The sequence below is a fragment of the Anastrepha ludens genome, chromosome 4 (assembly GCF_028408465.1).
Source record: "Anastrepha ludens isolate Willacy chromosome 4, idAnaLude1.1, whole genome shotgun sequence".
Classification (NCBI taxonomy): Eukaryota; Metazoa; Arthropoda; class Insecta; order Diptera; family Tephritidae; genus Anastrepha; species Anastrepha ludens.
The window spans coordinates 16179419-16199082 of record NC_071500.1 but is presented as its reverse complement, the minus strand read 5'-3'; positions in this window follow the sequence as shown (position 1 = coordinate 16199082).

Here is a 19664-nt window from a genome sequence, read left to right as displayed (position 1 = left end):
AAAAACAAAAAAAAAATTCACCTTATTTTTTGAACACACTTCGTAAGTCTCACCTTTAAAATCTTAGCGCTTGTTCAAAAGTATTGGGAATTTCACCACATTAATTATAAGTTGCGCACCAAATCAACGGAGGTAAATATAATATATGAAGTTTGACACACACGTCAATGCAAGTTCTACTAATCTAGTTATAAATATTTTTTCGTTATACCTGCGAAGTTTAATTTTTGGTGCATATATTTGTGCATGCATTTTTTTATACTGATCATTAAACATTTAAAATTCAAATCAGAAACCTCGAAATATTCAAGTAGAAACTGTTTGCGGAAGCTATAGAGCAACACAAGTTGCTGAATAATAGAAGCCAAGCAGACAAACGTCTTGGTCCTTGCTACTTCAACTGTGCACAGCAAAACCCAGTCTGGGTCGCGGCAGCCTCATTATTCAGTTTCCCATTTGCCAAATTCACTCTACAGGCTTACGTTGCCGTTAATGCTTTTGTCTGAAATGTATTTACTCACAAGTATATTACGGCTTGTGTGCTCGTAAGCTACAACTACACAAATGTACGGGAGCATCGTGCAGGTTATTATAAATTATGCCGAACTCAGTTGTTAGCAAAATGACTTAATAAAACTCATAACCTACATAAATATACCCAATGTGAGAACTACCCAAATGCATGCAAACAATACAGAAAAAAATTTAATTATAATTTAAAATCATTCATAAATTCATTTAAGCGAATCATTTAAAAGCCAAAGGCATCTCACGAAGAGTCATTCAAATCTTGTTCACCCTGCAGGCCAATCGCCCTACTTGACATCGTCGGCTTTTCAATTTTTATCATTTTTGTTTTTACGCATATTCGCCTCATTGCACACGCAAATATTACTTATCCCCGCAGCTTTAATAAATAAGTTGACATTAAGCCATTCCTCCGCCCGCCTGCATAATATCATTCAATTCCATTGCCGCGCCTATGTGTCAATTTGGCTTATCATTGCTGTTGGTTGGGATAGCAATGACATTTCAAAGGGCCATTCGCTTATCCACCCATTTCACTTTCGTTTTGCTTTACTTTTGATGAATGCAATTGTCGAAAAATTAAGAAACCAACCAGAAAGATATTTTTTGTTCAACTTATTCAACCGCAAATTGGTGTCAAAGTGGGTAATTAAACTTCGATTGAATGAATGCAGTTTTATTTTATTATACCCGCGCACTCGTGCACAAGGGTATCATAATTTTGTTCACATAACGGTTGTATGTACAGCTTACAGGAATTGATATAGATATGGGCGAATGTGTACACCAAAACTCTCAGATTAATGCGCGAAACGAGTCGATTTATTCATGCCTTTAGGTTCATGCGTATGTCCGTTCGCACGATAGCACGAGCAAAAATTACGTTTAAAAAGGGACAAAATCGGCCAAAAAACCAAAAAACTCGGCAATTACGTACTTAGTCTTGCCATAAATTCTGTTACAAGTTAAGTTCGCTATACAAGGTGAAGACCAAAATAAACAAGACTGGCGTCATAAAAATGTTTTTATTTTGCGCCATCTTTTTAATGAGTTAATGCGTTGGAAGTTACATCCCTAGCTGACTTCCAGTGAAAGCTTGGTGACATTCTGTTCAGTGATAGCGTTATTGCTTCTAAAGTGTCAGTATCTTTGTGTCATCGGTACAAAAATGAGTTTCGCACAAAGAGCTAATATCAAATTTTGTTTTAAAATCGGTAAAACAGTTACCGAAACATTTGAATTGATGAAAAAAGTTTATGGCGATGACTGTCTATATCGTCCCAGAGTTCATGAGTGGTTTACACGTTTCAGAGGTGATTGTGAGGACATAAATGACATTAAACATAAGGGCCGCCCAAAATCAGTAAACACCGAAAACTCCATCGAATTTGTTAGTCAATTTATCAAACATGAACCGAAAGCATCGTTGATATTCATGGAATCGGAGTTTAATATCTCCGTTTCATTCCGCACAAGTTAACTGAGGACCAAAAATTGCTCAGAAGTCAACATTTCATTAAAGAAGCGAGAAAAGACGAGAACTTCTTTTGCAACATTGTAACTGGTGATGAAACGTGGTGTTTCCAACATGAACCTGAAATTAAGCAGCAAAGTGCCGAATGGAAGGCCTCAGACGAGCCACCCCAAAAAATCGCGTTTTGAGGAGTCAAAAAGAAAGTCGATGCTCATTTGCTTTTACGATTCCAAGGGAATTGTCCACAAGGAGTTTGCGCCAACGGGCCAAACCGTCAATGCCATTTTCTATCTTGGCGTTTTGAAGCGTTTGTTGAATCGCATTCGTCGAATTCGCCTTCAATACCGCGAAGGAGGAAAATGTAATTTTCTTTCGAAATGGGCATAGTGCCCATGCTTTTACACAGGCTTTCAAACGATTAGGCCATTCAGCTATTGCAGCACGCACGGTTCATCGCTGCTCGAACCAAACATTGTGTGAAACTCTCTAAATTTCTATGAGACCTTCAACAGGCCGTGTTCCCCAAATCTGACAACAAACTGTAGTCCAATGGATTCAGATCTGAACTTACAGACGACAAATCTTCTCCGGCTATGAACCCAGGAAATTTGTTTTGTAGACACTGCAATGTGGTTTTTGACTTATGGGCTGCAGCGGAATCTTATTGGAAGATCCAACGCTCTACATTTTTCAATGTCATATCTTGAGAATACTACTCACCTGCTTCATCAAGCCTTCTAAGACATCCTCCTGGTACACTTTTGCCTTGGACTTAACCTCTTTTTCGTAGAAATGAAGAGATGTAACACCTTTACCAGACATTCCCCACAAAACCATTACCGAGGCTGGATGGTGGCCACGCTGAGCCTTTGGAACAACATTTTTTGCGTCTTTGGAACATACATTTTTTTGTTTTTCTTATTAAAAACTTCTTCAACAGTAAAAATTTTCTCATCTGTGAGAAGAATATTTTCATGGCAGTTGTCCGCGTGCCACCGAAGAAGCTGCTTGCATCTATCGAGCTCAGGTTTTTCAAGCACGTTGTCAAAAGATGACCAGTTGGGCGACAGAAGGCTTTTATGTGGTGATCATCTCTAATTAGTCTTGGCATGGATCTGGTCGATACATTGATTTTCCTAGACATCATTTACTGCTTCCTCAGGAGATTTCTGTGCTTTTCGGCACGAATGGCACTGGTTCGGACTACGCGAGAACGACCATTTCTTTTTCTGCCTGTTACCTCAGACGGTTGGGAAAAACGATTGATCCTGCAGTAAGCAAACATTCTCGAAATATTAAGTTTTTTCAGCAATTCGTAAATCTCACTTGCTTTTTACCACTCAATCAGTGCAATGCGATTTGCCTTAGTTCCCCACTCCATTGTTAACAAGGAAATTTGCCACGACACTGAGTATATTTCAATGCAATCGAGTTGGACAGTGCATAGGAACAAAAGCAGAAATAACGGTACTTTTTTCTGCGAATTTGTTCTCGCCATATGCATTGCAAAATTTTCAACAGAATTTATGGCAAGACTAAGTATTAAAACTCGCCCCAAACTACGTGCACTTGCTCGAATCCCCACCTCATTTACATCCAACGTAAATATAATATTTTTGAGGTCGGATAAAACCACGCACGCTTTTTATATGTAAAGACTAAATTTCTGTTCGCCCGCCTGATGGTACAAGCTATAATTCAGATTTTCTATGATTCAAATTATTATTTTTTTTTTCAAAATTAATAGCCAGCGCTAAATTTTGAATTTGTCAAAAACGTGCGCGGGTATAGAAAGTTCAGTTCGAACCGAATTTAACACTTCCCTACTTATTTTAAATTTATGTGTTTTTGTTTGTTATTTTACGATTTTCTTTTTGATACAAATTAATTCATATATTTATTCGTACACACATATACATATATGTATGTATGTATGTATGTATGTATGTATGTATGTATGTTTGTACGTGTGTATGTACGTATGTATGTGTGTATTTATTTGTAAATATTTCTCTTTCTTCGTAGGGGGTCGTTATTGAGCTGATATTTAAGGATTGGTCGTTGGTTATGTCTTCCAAGGGCAAACCACCAACGCAACTGACGTTTTTGCGCTTGTGCCTCAATGCCATTTGCAATGATACAAATATATGATGCACGTCAGCTTACTCGCAGCTTAAGGTACTTGACCACCTTATAAGTTTCAAAAAATTAAATTTTTTTTTTTACATTTTTTCAATCCTTATACTTTTAAAAATCATCACCTGAAACTGTTTTTTTAAATTCGAATTCTAACAAAGTGAAATCAGTGAAAATGTGCAGGCGCATCCTGCACTCATTACTTGCTGACTCAGCGGAAAGAAAATAGCAAGTTTTAACTTTAAACGCGTTTTTCCAGAAATTACTTTTTTTCGAATGGCGGACACTTTATCTCCGAAACTGCTTAGCCGATTTTAATGATTTTGGTCTTGTTTTATTTGTTAAGATGTTTTGTATGCCAATTTACCACATTTTGCAAAAAAAAAGTTAATAAAGTATTGCTTTTTAAGCATAACATTGTGAAAAACAGGGGTGTTTTCTTAACTTTTTTTCAAACATCCGCCATTTTTTTATTATTATTTTTTTTGTCAGTTTGTGGTAAATTCTCACGCAAGGAACCTTCCTTTTGAAAATTTTGTTTCTCTCTTTTGTTTTAGAATTACCATTACTAAGATTAACTGTCCGCCGCAAGACATGATTTTCTTCAGGCCTCGACTTTGGCGCCTCCTGGATATATGTTAAAAAAAGAAATATTAATAAATCAATTTTTTTTTTTGTATTAAATAAGCTCTAAATAAAAATTAAAAAAAAAAATTTATTTTAATATATTATACAGAACATGAAAAAAAAATTATTGAATATGTTGTACTTTTTAGCTTTCCAAGGTGGTCAAGTACCTTAAGCGAGCTTTGCTTGTTCTCATTTTTCTTCCATTTATCTGCAACATGCGCCTTTCATTATTCGCGGAGAATCATTTAGATCAAATAAATCATTGTGGTGTTTGGCCAAATTGAGAATTAGTGTAAAGAAAAATGAAAAACAATCTAAATTTTTATATCAATCAGAGCTCTTCCGCCTTTCACTTTGACTGTCAAGCATAAATATATAATAAATACGCAAATGTTATTGTACATTTAATTTGATTTATGTGTATTTGTTGGAAAGGATATGCGAAAATGAATTTGCAATTTATATTTTCAAGTCGGATGCAGTCAAAATAAATTTAATTTAAGTAGTGGGGGGAATTCTTCTATTTGTCTTTTTTTTTATTATAATATTTAGAATTTATGTATGTAGTGCTTAAAATGGTTAGCTTCTGGAAATAAGTAGAACAAATATATTTTTTTAATACACACGAGAATTTTCTTAAATTCTTTTCAACGAAGAGTCAAATAACTGTTAATGGCACTTTTTAGAATTTTACCATGGCACTAAATCGAAATGACGTAAATTGCCTGATGCTTTTACTAAAGGGTGGTTAAGTTTCAAGGGCCGGTATTGATTTTAAATAAATACAATTTTTTTCGGGAATTATTGTCACTTCCCTTTATTCTGATAATACAGGTATGGCTCAATTACGTGTGGAACAAAATAGCAACCAAATAGCTATCGCGGCCTCGGCAGCACACCTCCATCCGATGGTTCAAAATTTCTATGACGCTGAGGCATAATTGAGGTTCTATGCCGTTAATGTGCCGAATTATCTCATCCTTTAGCTCTTGAATTATTGCTGGCTTATCGACGTACACCTTTTCTTTCAAATAACCCCAAAGAAAGAAGTCCAACGGTGTCAAATCACATGATCTTGGCGGCCAATTGACATCGTCGCGACGTGAGATCATTCGGCCATCAAATTTTTCGCGCAAAAGAGCCATTGTTTCGTTAGCTGTGTGACAAGTGGCACCGTCCTGTTGAAACCGTATATCGTCCACATCCATATCTTTCAATTCGGGCCATAAAAAGTTCTTTATCATCTCACGATAGCGAACACTATTCACAGTAACTGCCTGACCGGTCTCATTTTGAAAAAAATACGGCCCAATGATGCCGCCGGCCCATAAACCGCACCAGCAGTCACTCTTTGTGGGTGTATTGGTTTTTCGGCAATCACTCTTGGATTATCATTCGCCCAAATGCGGCAATTCTGCTTATTGACGAATCCACTGAGGTGAAAATGTGCCTCATCACTGAAGATGATTTTCTTCACGAAATGCGCGATATGCATTTTAATGTGAACGCCCGTTTTCATAATAAGCCTGAATAACTTTAACGCATTGCTCGATTATGTATCTTTCCGTGGTTCAAATTGAGTTGGTCTTAAATTGAAAAATGTCAAATGAAAAAGCTTGGCGTTTAGGTGTGGTTCACATTCAACATCGGCCCTTAAAATTTAACCACCCTTTACAATGTACAGGAAGGAGGTAAAATAACCACTTTTTGTTTGCAAAATTAACAACAACTACAAAGACGTATGCTTTGCACAAAAATTTTAAGAATTTAATAAATAAAGGGTTTTCTAATAACAGGTGTTATTCTGAATCCGCTATTTCGGTAGATGTCACCTTTGAAGCTGTCCTTTTTTTGGTATTTGAATCGGCTATAAAAAAAAACTAATCAATATTTTTTCAAACTTATTTTTTGTTTTGAAGATTGAACATTGTCATTTATGAATGAAAAATAATATCGTTCAAATGACTGCCACGACTGGCTTTGCAGTAAGCCATTCGATCAACCCAATTTTTAAGCACATTTTCGATTGTTTGGGCTCCAATTTCGTGAATGGCAACTTCGATTTCGTGTTTTAAAGCATCAATCGTCTCTGGATGGTTCGCACAGCATTTGTCCTTAACGGCTCCCCACAAAAAATAGTCCAACGTGCTTAAATCACAGCTCTGAGGCGGCCAATTGGATTCGGAATTTCGGCTGATTATTCGGTTTTCAAAAACTGTAGCCAAAAGTTCGAGTGTAACTTTGGCAGTGTGACAAGTTGCACCGTCCTGTTGAAACCAAATGTCGTCCATGTCATCCTCTTCAATGTTTGGAAACAAAAACTCGTTGAGCATGTCACGGTAACGCTCGCCATTTACTGTATCCGCGGCTCCTCGCTCGCACCAAACAGTGACTCGTCGTGGATGCATTTGCTTCTCTACAGTAACGTGTGGCTTTTCTGAGCCCCAAATCCTACAATTGTGCTTATTGACGTAGCCACCGATGTGAAAATCAGAAAATATGAAGAAGACCCACCACTTTGGAAATAGGTTTTCAACATTTCCCAATTTTGTTCAAGCGTACAGCGTCCCATTTCGTAAATGTCAAACCCTTAAGTAAATTATGAACACACTTGACATGTCATTTGTGTTACCATTCTCAAAAAAATAGGTGGTTTAAAAAGCAAACGCTATATGGCCCACCCTGTATTTGTGCCTGGAATATTGTTGGGTAGAGTCCCATCGGAATCGATGTTCTACCATTTTCCAATTTGGACCCATCAGTAAACCATAGCTGAGAGCCAGGTTTGAAAGTGATAGAATTAGTTCTCCAGTCGGTGCGTTCATTAATTAATACTTGGAAGTTCCTGAAGAGTATTGGTTTAGGTGAAAGTATAACATCCCTATGGAGAATGGGACTATGTAGGAAGCCTTCTAAGATCTTTAAATGTCCTTTCATATCCCCACTTTTAAGTTCAGATATACCTTTTAATCTTAAGGCACTCGAGTGAGCTTCGCTTTCAATCAAGATTGGAAGCGGTGGTATGTTCAGGAGCGCACCCAATGCATCCGTGGGACATGTTTTCATAGCCCCTGTAATACCAACACATATCAGGCTATGCAGTTTGTTTAATTCGTTTACTGCTTTTCTTTGCTTGACCTTGGGCCAACATGCTAAGGATGCATAAGTGACTATGGGTTTCACAACTGTGGTGAATGTCCAGAAGGTCATTCTAGGGTTTAGTCCCCATGTCTTACCAAAAAGCGTTGTGCAGGCAAAGAATGCCCTTGTGGCTTTTGAAGTAACGCTCTCAATATGGGAATTCCACGTAAGCGTTTTGTCAAGACTGACGCCAAGATAGTTCGCTTCTGTCGAGAGTTGAAGTGTTGTTCCAATAAGGATCGGACATTTGAGATTTATGTTCCTTCTCCTAGTAAACGGTACAAGTTCTGTTGTGGATGGGTTAATGGAAAGCCTTTTTCCGTGCACCATTTGTTTATTATTGGAAGGGCTTGGTGATTGCGATCCGAAATGGTTTCCTCATGCCAGCCTAATACATAAATTACTAGGTCATCAGCGTAACCCTGAGTGTGGAAACCTAGGTTGTTCAGTTTGTAGAGAAGTTCATCTATGACTAGAGTCCACAAAAGAGGAGAGAGTACGCCTCCTTGGGGCAACCTCTTGTGGCTGCTTAAGCATATACAAAACCTTGATCCGCCCTGTACTTATCTATGGTTGCGAACTATGGACGCTAAAAACTACTGACATTAATCAGCTAATGGTCTTCGAAAGAATTTATAAAAAATGTATGGACCAATAAGGTTGCAGGAAGGTACTTATCGAATAAGATACAATCATGAGCTGGAACTTTTAACAGAAAACGAAACTATGATAAGATTTATAAAATCTCAGACAATAAGATGGCTTGCACACGTGTTCAGAATGCCCAAAGAGATAAGAACTCGAAAGGCAGTTGAATTGCGCCCTGTTGTAGGCCAAAGAAAAGGACGTCCCAGACGAGATGGCTCGAAGACGTTGAAGATGACCTTGTAAAGCTGAACGTGCGGCGATGGTTGGAAGTAGCCTTAGTAATGGATGTAGGGTGAGGGTAGAGATAGCACCTCATCCTGTCAGTAGTCGGACCGCGTATTGCATACCTAGTTCCGCTAAAGAGACCTGATTCTCACCCAAAGCCTAACTCTCCGCCTCCAACTGCAAGCGCCACATCCTGGAAAACCATGTCGACTCGTGAGCTAAACCTGGCTAAGGGTATCTGTTCAAGTTTCTTGTGCCCTTGGGACAGCCAGAGAAATTACACGATTGATGAAGCAGGATTTTACAACAAGGATTGCAGTGGATCAACCAACAGGAGAACGATGTATTTTTTTTTAATTATTTATTTACATAAGAACTAACTATAAATAATTTATCCACTAAAGATAAGTGCTGGCTACTACGGCCTTCGGCTCATCCCACTACAAATTTATAGATGCATATGTAAAGTATTACTACAACTATCTAACATCTACTACTGATGTTAGCAATGTTCGATATCTTCATTGTGATGTGATTTCCCTGGCTAGGTATAAAACAGGGCATTCGTCCAATATATGAATGACGGACAGGTTGGCTGAATGTATGAATTCGAAGAGTAAAATCGGTGTTGCTAAAACAAAACTAACGGTATATTTCCAGATGTTAGAAATAAACAAACTACAATCCACAAACTAAAAGCAATTAGTGAGATGACTCACACCCCAGTGTGGCTTCCGAAGGTAAAGTATAGGGCACGCAGGCAATTTTACTGGCAAACAACCACGCAAAGAACAGCAATAAGAACTAAAAATAATACTGAGCATTTCTACAGGCTCGAATATAGTACATGCAACTTTGGCGTTGCGTTGGCGTTGGCGTTGGCGTTGGCGGCACTTCAACAACTGAGTACGAATAAATTAATTTATACAAAAACTTTCACATAGCCAAAGTTGAGCAAAGCCAACGCCAATGTAACGTAAAAGTTGCAAATGTAAAGTTGTAAAAATGGACAACTCTTGTCTTTTCACGCTCGTCGGCAATCATCTGATGTGAACAAATAAAGTGAATCCAAAAGAGTGAAACCTGAACTAAATTTAAAGAAGTGTAAGTCTGATAAATGCAATTGATATTGTAATAAAATTGTTTACTTACTTTTTTTACCCAAAGCGTTGCAAACAGTCGAGTTTCTTAATAATTTAAATGTATACCAGCAGCTCTATCAGAATAGGGAAGGGCATTTTTGAACCGTTTGATACCAAACCAGGTTTCTAGTAGTGTGACTCCTATGCGACTTCTTTAAACGAGTGATCGGAAACGTTGTTCAAGGTGCAGAATTCAATCGCTCAAGCACAAATTTTTATAAGACGCAGCCATGTCATACAAATGGATACAGACACTTGAGCCCTATAAGATATCGATGCAGGTATCTGTGGATGGTAGCAGGAACAGGTTAAGGCATTCTGTGCATTGGAAAGATCAAGAAGAAAAGGAAAAGAAAGGTTTCACTCGTGTATCTCAGTGACCGATATTCGGTTCAGTTCAGTTTGGCCTTCAAAATTGATGCGCCGTCTAGAACATACAGTCCAAGTGCATACGTACTTACAAATTACAGTTAATTTATATAACTTGCGCGTACGTGCCTTTTTAAGATGTTTGGCTGAGCTCCTCCACTAATTTATGTTGTGCGACTTTGCAGAGGGATCGCCAGTTCTATACCGCCCCGAAGGGCAGGTAATTTTTTATGAGTGGATTTTTCATAGCTGAGGTTTGCCATTGCCTGTGGTCATATTCCGCAGTGGTAAAATATGTATATGCAAAGCCAAAATTTGTTAACAGTTACGGAATTTACCAATTTTCTTTGGTGGGTGGTGCCCAGTGGCAAACAACAGCAATGAAGAATGCTAATTTTGAAGCTGTTCAAATGAGCTAAAATATTTCATTACGATATTTCGACCACCAATTTTGTCGTGACTTTTTCAACCGTTTGACATTTGACACGAAGATAAATGTGAATTATTAATTCATTGTAACGGTTAACCTTAACGAATACAAATTGGTAATACAATCCGCTAGAGAGAATTCGTGGTAAATGCTGGTTACATACATTAATATATACACGAAAAAACCAGAAAGAAGTAAGTAACAAATGAATACAGCAAAAACTGGGATTTATTAAAATGTTTTTAATAATTTTAAATTATCATTAATTACATTGTTTTCACAAATATTTCAGCCATTAATAAGAAAAGGCAACGCAGACGAAAATCTGTTTTCAGCAAAAAAATTCAAATAAAATTGAAGAAAGAATTTCATTTTTTACTTTGCATCATTAAAAACAAAGAAAAATTTATTCAATGACACACAAAATTTTGCCAGATGGCAACCAAAATTTTTTTCGAGAGGGTTTTGTAAATGACAAATATTCGGTCTCTCATATAAATATATATTATAAAATATGTGAATCACTAGTATGTTTGCAATACTTTTTTTCAAGTGAGAAAAACTTTAAAGAGGCATCCATATTCAAGTAAATAACTGCATATGTGCACATAAAATTATATAAAGGGTTTTTTAATAAGAGGTGTTATTTTGATATTTAAAGAAAAATGCTATTTTTTAATATAAATGATCGGATGTTTATTTCATTATAAAGAGGAAGGTATGCCGTTAATAGTGGAAAACAACATGAGGCAAATGGCCACCATGACCACGCTTACAGACAATATCCTTTTCATGAAATTTTCCATAACCGAATTGCAAAGTGACTGCCCTATAACTTCGATAGCCTCACGAATTCCTTCTTTGAGGTCTTGAATCGTCCCTGTGCTGTTGGCGTAGACCTTCTCTTTCACGTGACTCCAAAGAAAAAAGTCACAAGGTGTTAAATTAAAAGATCTCGGTGGCCAATTGTGATCACCTTGGCCATAAAAAATCGTTAATCATCTCTCGATAGCGCAACCCATTCACCTGTAACACCTATTATTGGAAAACCCTTTATAAAAAAAGTGAAATAAATGTCGAAATGGTGCGAGTGTCTTATGACTGCTCATGTTAGTCGTTTCGCCTACTACCTCTAACGTATAAATATATATACAGGGTGGCTGTTGAAAGCCGCTACCAAAAAAAAAAATTGAATAACTTTTTTTCTTTTTAAGTTATCTGTTCCATTTTTGTTTTAATTTGCAGATTGATCTCTAAAATTTATTAAAATGGATAACTGGGACACGCAAACAAGAATTTGGATAGTCCGCCGCTATCACGCACTGGAGTCCGTAGTTTTGGTACAGAGAGAGTACAGGCGGATATTTGGCGGCGATCCCCCGAGCAGATGGACCATAATGAGACTGGTGAATAATTTTGCTGAGCAAGGAACAGTCGCAAGAAGGCCTTATCATCGAAACCCACCAGTTCGGACGGAGGAAACGATCGCTGCTGTAGCTGCAGCTATACAAAGCAATCCAAGGGTTTCAACAAGAAGCTTATCTGCTCAACTTGGTGTCAGCCGACAGTCTTTGCAAACAATAATGCTCAAAGATTTAGACTTATTTCCCTACAAAATTCAAATGGTTAACAAACTGAATGCAGCAGACTTGCCGATTCGCTTGGAATTTTGCCAGAAGATCCTGCAAATGATGGAAGAAGACCAAAACATGTTAAACTGCCTTTTCATGTCTGATGAGGCCCATTTCGATTTAAACGGCAATGTGAACAAACAAAATTGTCGAATATGGAGTACTTCTAACCCACAGATACTCCACGAGACGGAATTGCATCCTCTTCGCGTGACAGTGTGGTGTGCGGTTTCTTCACGCTGTATTGTCGGGCCTTATTTTTTTGAAGAAAATGGTCACACCGTTACGGTTACTGGAGACCGTTATTTGAAAATGCTGAAAGAATTTGTCTATCCAGAACTACGCCGAAAGAGAATTCCTTTCAACTCTGTGTGGTTTCAACAAGATGGGGCAACGTCTGACATAGCCCAGACTGTTATGACAGAGTTGCGACGAAAATTTCCCAATAAACTGATTTCAAGAAACTCCGAATTTCGTTGGCCCCCCAGGTCGCCTGACCTTACTGCACCTGACTTTTTCTTGTGGGGTTTATGTAAACAAGAAGTTTATAAAACAAAGCCAACAAATTTGGATGAACTAAAACAATCCATTCGGGCAACAATTGCGGCTATTCCTGTCGCAACTCTCAAAGCAGCAATGAACAACTTTTTACTAAGATGCCGCACTTGTGTCAACGAGCATGGGGGGCATTTAAATTTAATTATTTTTAAAACTAGTTAAGCTACATTTAATAAAATTTAATGACCTTCAACTTGAAAAAAAATAAATGAATTCCATACACTAAAAAAAAGTTATTTGAGTTTCTTAATGTAGCAAAATTCATCAGCCACCCTGTACTTATGCATAAAGGGTGTTCAATTTAGGGGTATCGGATTTTTAATTGAAACTTATTGGGCATTCTTTATTATTTTTGTGCAGAACCATCCATGACATTGATTTTTGAAGAAAATCCTTTGTAAATGTTGGACGCAACTGCACCGTAATTCGGCCATCCGTAAACACCAATTTTGAATGACGCGCGACTCGCTGGAGGACTTCGGTCGGCATCTCGTGAATACCTTTAGTAAAGTAGGCTTTCAATGCCTCAATTGAAGCTGGTTTATCCACAAAACATTTCGACTTCATACACCCCCACAAATAAAAGTCTAAAGGTGGGATAGCACACGATCTTGGTGCCCAATCCACTGGCCCGAGATAAGAGATAAATTGCGCACCGAAGCGACGACGCAGTAAATACATTGTTCCACGGGCTATATAAAAAAGAAGTATATGGAGGAAGAGTTTGCTGCTGTTTATTTGACTTAAAAAAACGACGAATATAAAACGAGGTAATTTTTTCTTCAATACACTGTTTAATGTATATGAATGAAAATAAACTTGTTTATCTTCTGGAAATGTCCGTAGGGAAATTCTAGCCAGTTTACGAAGTACGGAAGTCATACTTTTGTTGGCAGAAAATACTTTCAGGAGTTTTTTTAGATTTCCGAAATCATTGTATCGGGACCTCATAAAAGAAATTAAATTGCATAATATACCTATCAGTGCCAGTCTGGCACTGCCCAAGTAGCACTAAAACGCCCTTCTGATACCATTATGAGGCCTCCAACGGGCAGATATCTGGAACCAACGAGAGCTGTTTATGTAACAGAGAAAGTTGACGGGATTTAGGTTGGAGTACAGCCCCAGGTTGACGAAGAAAAGCCCGGACATTTACAGTGAAAGTGCTGAACAGTCTTCTTTCCTGAGAGCTTCCCACAGCTTCTGCAATGGGACTTAAATGTAAGCCTAGCTTTTCCGCGTTCGTGCCGATCGTCCAATGGCCGGTAAGCACAGCTACGAGTTTGAAAATTAAATCAGCAATTTCTGAGTATTCCTTCTATTGATCTGGGGCCAAAGGGTTTTCGAAATAGCACATGAAGAAATGGAGCTCACTCTTTCCTGAGAAATAAATTGTGCAATTCCCCTTTAGCAATTGTCAGGTGAATGCCGATGAACACGTAGGAGGTCTCTGAGGGCAATTAAGTCCCCTTCCTGGCAAGCTCATCAGCAATTTTTCCCCCATTCTGTTCATATGTCCTGGAGCACAGATTAGAGAAATGATTTGATCTCCTCCTTACAGGAGTTTACTAGTTTCGTTCAGCCCCATGGCGTCGTCAGAGCTTTGATCGCGGCTTGACTATCGGAGAAAATGTGAATATCGCCAAGACTTCTGCTTGAAAAACACTATCAATATTCGGCAGTTTAAAGGAAATAGATAAATTGGCTGATTTAGAGAAAACCCCTGCTCCGACTCCCGCTTCCATCTTGACGCCGTCAGTGAAGACAGAGTTGCAAGCTTCGGTCTAGATTTTCCCCTCTATCCAATCCTGCCTATTTAGAAAGATTGCTCTAGAATGCTCTCGAAGTCCAGTTTGCAGATAAAGAGAAATGTCCAAAGTTCGGAGATATGCGATGTTAACTGCCTAAAAATGCTACTATCTCACTTGAGAGATTGCCTCCAGAAGCCAACCTCCTTTAACTCGATTTTACTCTGAGCTCCGATGGAAATATCGTAAAAGTCGATGTGAAGTAAGAGCAAAAGGCATTCAGGGCAGCACTGGGGCAAGTTTTACGTGCTCTGGTGATGCCAATGCATGCAGTTCTTTGCACTCTCCCTAGTTTAGTGGCATTATAGCCCTTCCGAAGAGCTTCCCACCAAACCAGGCATTCATAAGTTAAGAGTGGCAGAACCACAACGTTGGACATTCACAGCACTACCTGTGGTTTGACTCCCCATCTTTTGCCGAGCATAGATTTGCAGGGATTGAAGGCTATAGTGGCCTTCTTTCCCCAGGTTTCAATGTGTAGCTTCCAATGGAGTTTGGAGTCAAGTATCACTCCAAGATACCTTACTTTCGACGAAAGCGGGAGAACGTGGTTATTTATATTAATTTGAGAAGTCGAAAGGGTGGAGGTTTATATAGGCTTTTTCAGTAAGAGCGCTTCAACTTTTGAACTTTTTTGAATAAAACACAATCGGGTTGCCTTTTTTAACTAATTTTTTTTTATTATCGAGTTTGAACATTTACATTTAAGTATGAAATTCGATTTCTTTTGCATGATCACCGCGTGTACGTTTTACGAAGTCCAATCGTTGAACCCAATTTTCGACCACTCTTTTGCATAAATCGGCCGAAATTCCAGCAATTTCGCGTTCAATATTGGCTCTGAGCTCACAAATCGTCGCCGGCTTGTTACTGTAGACCAATGACTTCACATAACCCCAAAACGGGACGGTTTGTTAAATGGACCGTAAAATGGCCGTAATGCTCTTAAAGTAGCAGCAACAGAACGATTATTTTCATAAAAAATTTGCACGATTTGCAATCGTTGCTCAAGTGTGTAGCGTTCCATGATGAAATGTATACTAATGAAGTTTACAAATGACAAGCGAAAAATAAAAAATATTGCGTCGTTCGCCCTCCCTATCGGAAAAAAGTTGAAGCGCACCTATTGAATAACCCTATATTTTCTGAGGGAAACGGTCTTGATACCATTAGAACCAAGTTATGAGCGTATGCTACTACCTTAACCCCACCCTTATTTAGCATTATCAGAACTTCGTCAATAGCAAATAGGCAAGTAGCGCCTTTATTGATATAAAAATTTCGAGGGCACTTGAAACTCAAAATCCCCCTTTGGGTGCGCGCGTGCATACCGCTGCAATGCCAATGACACAATCGCCAAGCCACAAACAATAAACAATAAATATACTTATGTACACGTTTAGATGTTCTTATATATGTATGTATGTATGTAGATACGAGAAAGCGTGCATTGAACCAACGCAGACACAGAGTTGTTTCTACATTTTTAGGTGCAAATGCACACAATAAAAGATTAAATTAAATTAAAAGTTTGTAATTCAAAAAGCCTGTAAGTACGTACACGTCTGATTGCTATTGACAAAACCCAAACGAGAAGATGTTCTTACCGACATATTACCAAGTATACTCGCACATACATAAATGGCATTCGTTTCACAACTTGTCAGTGCAACGTCCAAAAGGTTAAAGTTCGTGAGTGAAACCAGAATAATTTCATTCGAATGCCAAATGCTTATAAATGTATGAACAGTAGTACCCACTGGAGCTTCATTTTAAAAAAGGTTAGAGTTAGGAAGAATAAAGTGGCGGAGGGCAGCTTGAGATGTTGGCGGTAGGAAGTTAACCTGAAAGCTCTATTAGAAAATAATGCCACAATCAATAGTATCAAAACTGTTGGTAATTCAAGCACAAATAGATATTAAATCAGCAGCCGACAAAAAGGGTACACTCGAGATACGGTCAGAAGCCTTTTAAGCACTGCTGAATTGTGATAATAGGGACAATTTTGAATACGAAGAACCCTCAAAGTCAATATTAGGAGTCCGCTCAATATTTCCAGGGAAAAAAATACAAACACAAAAGCTTAAGATTTATCAAGCAAGCAGTTGGTGTGTGTAGTATGTGATTGATAAATTTCTCATTATTAGAATCTCAATACATACTATTGTAATATATATATACATATATACGTATGTGTGTACATATTAGGTAGAGGAATAAGTTCGTAGGGTTTTTACCGAAGACTGGCATTCTTTTCGAGCATTTCGCAGTGCAACATGCCCTCCCAGTACCACCAAACACATATCATGATCTTCTTGGGATGAAGATCCGGCTGGACTCTCGGCTTGGGCGTATCTCCTAGAGCCAACCACTCCTTTCTTTGCTTTATATTGATGTATAGGCACCATTTCTCATCTTCCGTGACGTTTCGGTACAAAAAACGTTGTTTTTGACTACGTGTTGCTCGATGGCGGGCGAGATGCTGAGAAGCAATTTGAAGGCGACTTTCTTTGTCTGCTTCTTTTAGCTCGTAAGGCACCCAGGATCACAATTTATTGATAAATCCCATTGAATGAAAGTGATTGATAATCGTTTTATGATCGCCGCTCGTTTTTTCCGCCAATTCACTACTGGTTTGCGTACCGTTCTCCATTTCCGCGATAAGGTTCTTCCATTTTCTTCTGTCTTCTGTTGGCGCCAATCTCTTGATTTCGCCCCAGTTTTGAATACGTCAGCTTCCAGATTCCTCCTCCAGGTCAGTGCTGGTCTGTCTCTACGACGTCTGCCTTGAGGGTTTCAATTGATTTCGCCACGGATGATGTCTGTTTGGTCTCTTCTTAACACGTGCCCGAGGCAGTCCCATTACTTTTTCATGAATTCTGGTATTGGTATCTGGTTACAACAATTCCACAAGTTTTGCGGGAACACCGATTGGTGAAAACTTGAAGCGTTTAAAGGTCAGAGGCTGCAAGGTTCCAGGTTTCGCAAACGTAGCGGACTTCACGTCGGAATTAAGTATTTTTATTTTTGTGCACTAATCATGGAGATAATCAAGTGATAATCATGGAGTACCGCACAGTAGTTAGAGCAGCGAAAGCTTTACGAATTTCGCGATATGTTGTTCCTAAAGATCGACAATTTTCATAATAAGTTTCAACTATTTTAATGCCTTGTTCTATAGTGTAAAATTGTGCATTTGGTTGCTTAGCAAAGGTCAAATATGACATAAAAGAATGTATCGTTTAGGAATTATTAGGTATCTTCTATTCGCCACTGGTCTGCTCGCTATATCTCTACTCGGCTCACTTGACGAAGAGTTTAGAATTAAAACAAAGTTATCGAAGAAGATTCGCCTCTAGCGAGTATGGTTATGCGCTGCCAAGCCACTTCATTTTTATAACTTTTCTCCACCTGCTGGTGTTGCATTTTTTATCCAAATAAAGAAATTTCGTTATGTGCAGAAATTTATATTTTAAGCATTAAGTTCCGTGAGCGCCGTTAAAAACGCACACAATGTTGTGGCATAGGGGCCAAAACGGCGAAAAAGTTGCCACACTTTGTTGACCAGATGGACCACTGCTGAGGCCGATATTTGATTGAGTTATTGAACATTTCTTTTTTTATACAATTTTATTTTCAAACAGTAACCAGCCAATGGCGCACCGTTTTTATAAGATTTCAATTCTTCTTCTTAGAGTTATTAGATTTTAATAAAAATCAAAAATAATTGTTATTTGTAGATTTTTTAAATAAAAGTAAAAAAAAAAGTAATAATATTAAAGAGCAATAGTCTATAACAAAAAATTGCAACTATTGAGGTCTCAGATATTACCACTTCAAGCGCAATAACTACGCTTCTCTGCGAGGGTTCTCCTCCGTATGCATTTGACGAGCTCACTAGAAATGGCTATTTTTCAAATGTTCTCTTTACTTTTAGAACACACCTTACTTGTGGCGAAATTGTAGGGAGGTCGACATGCAGAGAGAAATTATAATTTTCGTTGCCACTAACTTAATTTGCCTAACTTCAATGCGATGGACTACAAGCACAAGGTTTTGGATGCCTATTTTCGCAGCAATTTGTGTGGCAACTGCTATATTTAGTTTTTCACCGCACAAGCTTTATCACGCGTGAGAGTTTAACATTTTAATGGAGTTGGGCTCTACCACCTTTTTATGGCTAATAGAACTATTTTGGTGAAAAGTTCGCCAACAACTTTTGCACATGTCTAAATAGTATTGCAGGCAAGTGGGCTTTTGTGGTGTTTAAAAAAATTTGCCGTCTGCTTTGTGGTCTCTGAAACTTGCACTATTTGGCGCCTTTTTGAACGCTGTCTTTAAACACAATTTGCAATAGATTTAAATTTAAGTTTGTGTCATTTCACGCAATTTTTTGTCTAAAGCAATACACTATAGTACAAAAGTAAATATATATTATTGGCATTAATTCGTAGAAACGAGATATTTCACTCTAAATTTAATATAGGATTAATATACCGAACAAATATAAGAATTAAAAAACACACAATAATTCGAACTCGGGGGACTCTTGTAATGAGTCTTGCTCTAAAAATAATTACGAGGTGTGTTCAAAAAGTATCGCGAATTTTGACTTTTCACAGGTTACGTATATTCGAATTTCGATTTTTTTGTGGCGATTTGTTGGTACTCATGTCTCTCACTCATGTCGCGGACTTCGGAGTCTCATTCCGAGTCTTCGATTTTTACCTATTCAAAAAGATGGATCAAAGAACCTCTATTAAATTTTGGGCAAAAAACGAAATTAAGTGCGCGGATGCATTCCGAATGTTGACTGTGTCATACAGAGAGACTACTTTGGGCCAAAGCAATGTTTATCGGTGGTACAAAATGTTCTCAGAAGGCCGAGAAGATGTGAACGACGAAAAGCGTGCCGGACGCCCGAGCAACAGCAGACGAAAAAAT